The sequence below is a fragment of the Armigeres subalbatus genome, chromosome 1 (assembly GCF_024139115.2).
Source record: "Armigeres subalbatus isolate Guangzhou_Male chromosome 1, GZ_Asu_2, whole genome shotgun sequence".
In the NCBI taxonomy this organism is placed as follows: domain Eukaryota; kingdom Metazoa; phylum Arthropoda; class Insecta; order Diptera; family Culicidae; genus Armigeres; species Armigeres subalbatus.
The window spans coordinates 225,235,363-225,245,124 of record NC_085139.1 but is presented as its reverse complement, the minus strand read 5'-3'; the positions used below and the strand labels follow the sequence as shown (position 1 = coordinate 225,245,124).

The window sequence follows — 9,762 nt, the reverse complement described above, 5'->3', positions numbered from 1 at the left end:
GAACCTGCTCCAAATCCAGGACAAGATTTAACATCGTGGTTGGATTTCGACATTAATACAAACCAACTACAACAACCTTTGCTGTTGGCCACGCTTTGCTCGACGGTCCCATTGAGTCAGCAGAGAGCAAAGGCGAACCGCATTGACGCTACAACGGTGAAGCCGAGTAGAAGCCGTACCTACAGTGCAGTTGATAGCCGCCAGAGTGTATGTAATTAAGAGTAGCGACACTGTCAGAATTGGAACAAAATTCTGTCAATTCTGTCATTGCCATACAAAATCGTGTTCCAAACGAGCAGGAGGTCTGTCAAATGCGGCACATGTCGCCACTCTTAATTATATTGTAGATCCAGTTGAAAACCGAACTGAGCTCTCGCGACAATCGCATTTTCTCCCATTTCCGGATGTCGCAACTGCATCGCTAGTAGTGCGCATCTATGCCATAGCCGTGCGCCATCATGTGCACCACTCGCGATGCAGTCGCGACATTCGGAAATGCGAGAAAATGAGATTGTCGCGATAGAGCTCAGTTCGGTTTTCAACTGGATCTACAATATACACTCTGATAGCCGCCTGCCGTAGCAAAGGAATAGGTAAAACGATCACATTTTTTGGTTAACTATTCTGCTGCTGTCTGTCATAGGGGCAATCCGACAATAGTTGTACAGCCACTTTATTTTGTTGTTTTCGCTTCTGCATTATTTCCACTTTTCGTTTGGAAAAAAATCTTCTTTTTTTTCTCGTATTATTATTAGTATTAGAATTTAATATCGTAAATTCAAACTATCAATAAATCTTTTTTTTCGCAATTTTTTTTTATTAATATTTTTTTTCTTGTTATTTTTTTCGACATATTACCTTTTTCGCTGTTACTCTTTTGCTTTTATATCCTTTTTGTTTTTTATTTTTTCTTTTTCGTTATTATTAATTTCATATCATTTTCTTCTTTCTTCTTTCACTGCTTCTTAACTACTTTTCTTCCCTCCGTGAAATATTGTTTTCACCCATAACACGACCGGATGGAAGAAAATGACACAGGCGGGGGAGATACCCAATTTGTGATCTCCGACAATGAGTCCATAGATTCTCCATCCTATGAGAATTTGATCGAACATCTTTTCACATCATCGGAGACCAATCTAAATCAACAAACAGCATCTCCGCTATCCTCAGTGGTGCAGCGAAACGGTATCCAACCTACTATTGTCTCAAAACTCTCAACTGGCACCCCTACAACTGTTTTCCCTGAACTCATGGATACCAGTTCCACTATGACACGAAATGAAAGCACCCCTTCTCTCTCTACTTCTGCTACCCCCCGACTGAAAGCATACCCATGCGGATCGAAAGGTCCCTTTCTGGTTTTCTTCCGGCCCAAAGGCAAACCGCTGAACAAACTGCAAATCGCAAAAGACCTGGCAAAGTCGTTTCGGGGCATAGAAGAGGTGAATGCACCGAGCCGTAATAAGTTGCGGATCACAGTTAGTGATCGGGAACAGGCAAATAAGATTGCTACCTGCAAGCTCTTTTTGAGGGAATACCACGTATTCCGAGTCGAGAAGTCGAAGTTGTAAGAAAGTCCTGTAGCGTCCTTACGCCCGTGGAGCGGACGTCCAAACGTCCCACACTAGCTCACCTTGGGTTTTGCTCTCTCTAGCCGAGAGAATGACCAAGGATTGTCACTGCGCCGGTTCTCACCGCCCCAACCGAGAAAAATGGGACCTTGGAGAGTACTAGGTTCCTGGGGTCGAAACGGGTTGCTTGGAGGTTTTCGTGTGGGTGAGCACGTGTCACCGCCGGCAAAGGGGATTGGCGTTTACCCCGCAAGGAACAGATTGTGGTTTTCGCAGCGCCAACCGAAAGGACGATGGCATAGAGCCGCGGAAGCAAGAGGCCACGGTTTGTGGGCTGGTTCTCCTCCCGTTGGAGTGATCGCACTTGTCGTCGGTTCCCTAGGGCACTCTGTACCGTAGGCACAGGCTGAAAACCACGTGAATGAGCACGGCGTCTTCGCAGCACAAAGCTAACTCGCAATTACCGGGAACACCAACGTTTCTTCGCTGAGGACACTTGCCGTCAGGCTTCTTTTTTGGGTTGCACTAGGAGCCGCGATTCCTGGGGAAACTTTCCTCACTCCTTCTTCAAAAAAACGTCCTTCTTCTTGAACGGTCGAACCCAAAAAGCTCCGTTCTCTTCCGCTTTTTCGATTTCCTGTCCTTCTCCTCTTTTTCCTCGCCCCGGATATCTCTCTGACGTCTCAAGTTCGCCCGCTGGATCAGGGCTGCGGTAGCGTTAGTCGTTTACACTCTGAAGACGGAATACATAGATAGTCGGCAATTTACCTGTGTGTTCCGCCTTTGAGTACTTCATGCATAGTCTCACATCCGGTGATTTTAGTATTAAAAAAAACTAAGACGCGTCAGTGGGCTTATTGTTGGCTTATTCGGTAACAAAGTAACCGGAGTGGTTACCGAGCCGTATCTGTCCTGTGCTGATATCAAGTCTCTTGGCGCTGGTGGGTTCCAGAATAGGGCCGTCCCAGCTGTTCAAGTGATTAATGTAAGACAAATGAACCGCGAGTCATCTGATGGCACTAAAAAAGCTCCAGATTCGTATCGGGTAACCTTCTCCGGATCGGCCTTGCCGGACTATCTCGTGATCGGGAAACTTCGATTACTTGCGCGACTCTATGTACCGAGTGTAATGCACTGCACCAAATGCCAGCAGATTGGACACACCGAAACTTACTGCTGCAACAAACCGCGCTGCAGTAAGTGCGGTGAACAACATCAAGAGGGTCCCTGCAGCACGGAGCAGAAATGTACCTGCTGCGGTGAAGTTCCACATGATCTGTCCACCTGCCCTCGGTTCATAGAGCAGGGAAAACATCAGCTGCGATCCATTCAACAGCGATCACGGCGATCTTATGCAGAAATGCTGAAAAAAATCGCCGCGCCAGCTGTACCATCAACCCAACCTATTGTTAACGACAATCTCTACTCTTCCCTGCCCCTCGATGATCAAGGTTCTGACTCTGGGGACGGTGAGGATTACACTGTGATTGAAATAGGTACAAAGAGGAAGAGAATGAGAACTAAACCTCAAACACATAAAACTACTCTAAAAGTCCCAGTCAATCAACAAGGAGTCCTATCTTCCCCTGGAAAATCAGTAAGTGGTGGAAAACCCCCGAAAATTTCATCATTGGGGTTCAAGTTTGTGGCTGGCGAATTTCTATCACTTCCAGGAACATCTAAAACCCTAGCTGTTCCAGTTTTTCGCCCAGAAAGTTTACAACAGCAAAAAAGTCAGTGGATCGTCAATGGATCGCGTCAGACTCATCAGATTTGCAATGCATACGACCTTACAAAGCACATTGACTGGGGGAAATATGCTGAAGCGATCATCGATGGTGAACAATTAGTCGAGGTACTTCCTCCGTTGGAAGAATACCGATTGATTCATAACAGCGCGCTACATGCGCAGCGTAGACCTAAACCGGGATCGCAAGCGCGTCGACGTCCTCCATCACTTCTCTGGTGGGATGCCGAGTGTACTAGAGTATATCGTGAAAAATCCGACGCGTTCAAGGATTATCGGAAGCGGAGTTCGCGGGATAATTATGATCGGTATATCTCTCTTGAACGAAAATTCAAGAGCCTCGTAAATGCCAAGAAACGAGGGTACGAGAAACGTCGATGACAACTCTCTGGACCGTCGGTAGAAGAATGCGAAACGCGTCGGCGGTTAACGAAGATAGAGAAAGCTCCTCCAGGTGGATAATTGCATTCGCCAAAAAAGGTGTGCCCGGATTCCGTTCCTATACAAGGATTCGTGCGTGACGTTACACGCGGTCGAAGCGAAATGGATAGTCCGTTTTTGATGGTCGAGTTCTCGCTTGCTCTCCTTTCTTGTAACAATTCTGCACCTGGAATGGATGGTATTAAGTTCAACCTGCTTAAAAACCTCCCAGACGTCGCGAAGAGGCGATTGTTGAACTTATACAATCTATTCCTGGAAAGCAACATCGTTCCAGATTAATGGCGACAGGTAAGAGCGATCGCCATAAAGAAACCGGAGAAACCTGTGTCGGATCACAATTCGTACCGGCCAATCGCGATGTTGTCGTGTATACAGAAGCTGTTTGAGAAGATGATTCTTAATCGGCTCGACAAATGGGTTGAATCGAACGGCTTTCTATCAGATACTCAATTTGGATTCCGCAGAGGCAAGGGAACGAACGACTGTCCTATTCTCAAAAAGCGCAAATGGGTTCAGTTTTCTTGGACATTAAGGGGGCTTTTGACTCAGTTTGCGTTGACGTCCTTTCAGACAAACTCCACGAGTGTGGACTTTCACCAATATTGAACAACTATTTGTATAACTTGTTGTCTGAGAAACATATGAGCTTTCTCATGGAAACTCGACAACTTCAAGAATTAGTTACATGGGTCTCACCCAGGGCTTATGCCTAAGCCCCCTTCTTTACAACTTTTAAGTCAGAGATATCGATGGATGTCTCATGGAAAATTGCACGCTTAGACAGCTTGCGGATGACGCTGTAGTCTCCTTTACAGGAACAGCGGCGGACGATCTGCAAGGACCATTGCAAGATACTTTAGACAATTTATCTACTTGGGCTATTCGGCTAGGTATCGAATTCTCTCCGGAGAAAACTGAGCTGATTGTCTTTTCTAGGAAGCATAAGCCGGCAAAATTAGAGCTTCACCTTGAGGGTAAGAAAATCGCTCAAGGCCTTTCACATAAATATTTAGGGTCTGGTTCAACTCGAAAGGCACCTGGGGAAAGCACATTAGACATCTGTATCAGAAATACCAACAACGAATCAACTTCATGCGGACTGTAACCGGAACATGATGGGGAGCCCACCCGGAAGATCTGATAAAGCTTTATCGTACAACGATTCAGTCGGTTATCGAATATGGTAGTTTTTGTTTCCAATCCGTCGCGCAAACGCACCTGTTAAAACTCCAACGTATCCAGTATCGTTGTCTCCGTATCGCGTTGGGTTGTATGAACTCGACTCGAGTCTAGAGGTACTTGCGGGAGTACTTCCTTTATCAGATCGTTTCGTGGAATTGTCGTTCAGGTTCCTCATCCGGTGTAAGGTTTTAAACCCATTGGTTATTGAGAATTTTGAGAAGCTAATCGAACGAAACTTCCAATCAAAATTTATGACAGTGTACTACTACTGAGCCTGGAGATTGGTCCTTCTTTGAATGTTCCCAATCGTGGTTGCTTCCTGGACTTCTCCAGTTCTACTGTAGTTTTTGATCTGACCATGAAACAAGAGATCGATGGAATATCAGATCAACACCGATCGGAGTGCATACCACCAATTTTTGCAAGCAACTACGGTCATGTTAGTTGTGATAAAAGGTTTTTCACCGACGGGTCAAAATCAAATGAATCCACTGGTTTCGGTGTCTTTAACAATCTTCATAGCGCCGCTCATAAATTTCAAAACCCTTGCTCCGTATATATCGCAGAATTAGAGGCTATTCGTTCAATGAGGCCGGTGCAGCACTCACCGTATTTCCTGAGTGAAATACGAACCATATTGAGTGCTCTCTCGAATCGCTTTTACACTATCACCTTAGTATGGGTCCCTTCACATTGCTCGATTCCGGTGGGCGCTATGGAAGGCGATATTTATGAGCGCAAAATCGCCTTCAACGAATTTTTCACAATTGCTCGTCATCACGCTTTGGTCAGTTGGCAACGAGAATGGGATGAAGGAGATTTGGGTAGATGGTTACATTATATTCTTCCACATGTATCGAAAAAACCTTGGTTCAAGGGATTGGCAATTAGTCGAGACTTTATCAAGGTAATGTGTCGCCTAATGTCCAATTACTACTCTTTAAACGCACACTCCTATCGAATAGGGCTCGCCGACAGCAATCGATGCGACTGCGGTGCAGGTTGCCAAGACATCCTAAATACGATGTTGCCAGGTCCGATTTATGTGCATCCCTCCGGGCCAGAGGGAAACCAGAAAAGGAAGACCTCAGAGATGTGTTGGGTAAGCTTGACCTAGAATACATGGTCCTTGTGTATAACTTCTTAAAACGAATCAATGTCTTTGTCTAAACCCCCTGTCTCTTGTAAGGCCATGTTCACCTTGTTCCCACCAGCTTCGCTCAAAAAATCGTGTGTTTGTATCATTACAGTTTATCCCTGTCTACACCTCGTCAATCAGCAATGAACGTGCCACAACATCGCCACCTAGGCCCCATCCCATCCATATTTTTTTTTCTTGTACTCCTTAACCTCGACCAAGCCGCGAGTCTTTTGGCTCCCCAAGACTAATATTATACATTAAGACGACAATCATGATTGTAAAATCAATAAAATAACGGCTCCGTAATGCCTGCTGGCGCTTGAGCCTTGAAATAAAAATAAGTTAAAAAAAAACTAGCGGAAAATGTCGCGTTAACCATTCAATCCCATGCCATTACTTCAAACATCAGGGCTATTAGTAGAAAGGTTTTGAGGAAATCCGTGGCATATTTATTGGATAAAGTAAAAGCCGTTGAGATGGAAAAAGTCAATGAGGAATTATATGTCAAAAACTACCAGAATTTCAAGCAAATCGCTGCTGTTTCTTTTAATCAGAAAGCAAGGGACAGTCATTCTCATACATCAAGGGTTCTGTTTCGCAATCAGGGTTTTCTAAGAGATGTTTCTACTACAGGAAGACATTACAACCGAGCACGAATTGTTTCACGAAACGAAGTAACAAGGAGCTCAACTAATCGAAAAGCATGTTATAGAGAAAATTTGTCGCAATTGCCAGGTCAAAGGGCATATTGAACGTGCCTGTCGATCTGCGAAGACCACTAAACGAAATTTGCCCGAGATGAAAGAAGGTCCTGAGCCAAAAGTTCGAAGGATTGCTGCAGTTTCTCAGCAAAATTTTGACAGTGATGATCAAGAAATGGAAGTAGTAAGTGATTTGATTTTCGATTTTTTTTTTAATCTAAAAAACTTGTTTTTGTTTCTTTTATAAAATAAATATGCGTTCATTATTTGTAGAGATGTATTACCATTATTTTTCGTTGCTTGCAGCAACCAATATGTCATTTGGAAAATGCTGAACTGGGGTCTAGTAATGGAGAGGTGATCGGATTCGTAGCAGGATTGCAAGTTACATTTTTAATCGATTCGGGGGGAGAAGTTAACACGGTAGATCAAGCAACATTCTTGACTTTGAAGAAACATTATTTGAGTTCTATTTATTGTTTGCAAATGAGCTCTGATAAACATCTAAAAGCTTATGCATCAAAGGGAGAAATTCCAGCAATTGCATCATTTGTAGCAGAACTGTCTATATCCGATGAACGACCGCGCATGATGGAAAAATTTTACGCCATTGCAAACGGAAGACCCTTATTAGGAAGAAACACTTCAATTCGTTACAGTGTTCTACAAATTGGCCTAAATGTTCCCATTGTTTCCTCACCAGACATTCAATATCTAAGGATACTTCCAGGAGAAATACGAGCGATAAAATGTTCAGGGGAATTTCCAAAGTTCAATTTACCTTCTGTGCAATTATCGTATGATAAAAACAGGCCTCCATCAAGAAATATATTTACAAACATTCCTTCGGCATTCAAAGAAGAAACAGAAAGGCGACTCAAAGAACTACTTGTCATGAAAATTATTGAATCTGTTGATGAAACGATGGATAAATCTTTTTGTTCTTCGTTACTGGTCGTACTAGAGCTGGGGACATTAAACCAATTACAATAAAACTGGGCATGCGACTGCTCAAACTTCATGAAAACACATCAGAGGCTCAAAAAATGCTATTGAAAATTTAAATTGATCTTTTGTATATATGTGTGTATATAAACGGGCGCGGATTTTCCGGAGGAACAAGCGCCCGCAGGAAGATCGAGGCCGTGAAGAAACGGAGCAACTGTACCGCGCTAATAAAACACGAAAGTTCTATGAGAAGTTGAACCGTTCACGTAAGGGCCACGTGCCACAGCCTGATATGTGTAAGGACATAAACGGGAACCTTTTTACGAACGAGCGTGAGGTGATCTAAAGGTGGCGGCAGCACTACGAAGAACACCTGAATGGCGATGTGGTGACGAACCTGGGAGAACGCGAACAGGACATATGTCTACCGGCACCGTATCTCCAGGAAATCCAGGCTCCGGAAGTTCCTCCAGGAATTCCTCCGGAAGCTCCTCCTGGAATTCTTCCGGAAGTTTCTCCAGGAATTCCTCTGGAAGTTGCTCCAGGAATTCCTCCGGAAGTTCCTCCAGGAATTCCTCCGGAAGTTCCTCCAGGAATTCCTAAGGAAGTTCCTCCAGGAATTCCTCCGGAAGTTCCTCAAGGAATTCCTCCGGAAGTTCCTCCAGGAATTCCTCCGGAAGTTCCTCCAGGAATTCCTCCGGAAGTTCCTCCAGGAATTCCTCCGGAAGTTCCTCCAGGAATTCCACCGGAAGTTCCTCCAGGAATTCATCCGGAAGTTCCTCCAGGAATTCCTCCGGAAAATCCTCCAGGAATTCCTCCGGAAGTTCCTCCAGGAATTCCTCCGGAAGTTCCTCCAGGAATTCCTCGGGAAGTTCCTCCAGGAATTCCTCCGGAAGTTCCTCCAGGAATTCCTCCGGAAGTTCCTCCAGGAATTCCTCCGGAAGTTCCTCCAGGAATTCCTCCGGAAGTTCCTCCAGGAATTCCTCCGGAAGTTCCTCCAGGAATTCCCCCGAAGGTCCCCCAGGAAATCCTCCGGAAGGTCCCCCCAGAATTCCTCCGGAAGTTCCTCCAGGAATTCCTCCGTAATTTCCTCCAGGAATTCCTCCGAAGTTCCTCCAGGAATTCCTCCGGAAGTTCCTCCAGGAATTCCTCCGGAAGTTCCTCCAGGAATTCCTCCGGAAGTTCCTCCAGGAATTCCTCCGGAAGTTCCTCCAGGAATTCCTCCGGAAGTTCCTCCAGGAATTCCTCCGGAAGTTCCTCCAGGAATTCCTCTGGAAGTTCCTCCAGGAATTCCTCTGGAAGTTCCTCCAGGAATTCCTCCGGAAGTTCCTCCGGGAATTCCTCCGGAAGTTCCTCCAGGAATTCCTCCGGAAGTTCCTCCAGAAAGACAAAACGCAGAAAGACAAAACACCGCAGAAAGATAAAACAGTATGAAGAACAAGTGATTAGTGAGGAGCAGGAGAGAATGGAGCAGAATGATATGCAGAGGTTTTATAAGACATTCAATGGCGAAATCAAGTGTTTAATGGAAATGCATAATAAAAGCATAATAAAAAGTATTCTCCTGAAAGTTATGTAATGTTGTTCAAAATAAAACCAAATAAAGTAAGATACTTAGAAAAATATATAAAGCTCTTTTAGTGGAATGTATTCAACCGACTAAGACGAATTAAGTACTCTCCATTTAATTCCACCAGTTAATTTCCGATATCTTTGTAGATACGTATTTCGACCACAACTGTGTGGTCGTCTTCAGTGTCTCGTACTTGACTCGACTTTCGAGTCGATAATAAGTCGAGTCAAGTACGAGACACTGAAGACGACCACACAGTTGTGGTCGAAATACGTATCTGCAAAGATATCGAAAATTAACTGGTGGAATTAAATGGAGAGTACTTAATTCGTCTTAGACGGTTTTAAGATACTTAGTTAAAATAAATTTACCTATTCATCAATAATTCCACTTATAACAACTTATCATAAGTTTCGAGTCTGAAATTCACAAGCCATCTTCTAAAAGGCATAAGT

General features: G+C 44.3%; 1 protein-coding gene across 2 annotated transcripts in view; it reads left to right on the top strand.

Annotated features, from left to right (window-relative positions):
* Nucleotides 1-9,762, top strand: part of LOC134205831 (uncharacterized) — a 180,416-nt gene that overhangs the window by 103,085 nt on the left and 67,569 nt on the right. The gene's annotated exons all lie outside the window — the stretch shown is intronic.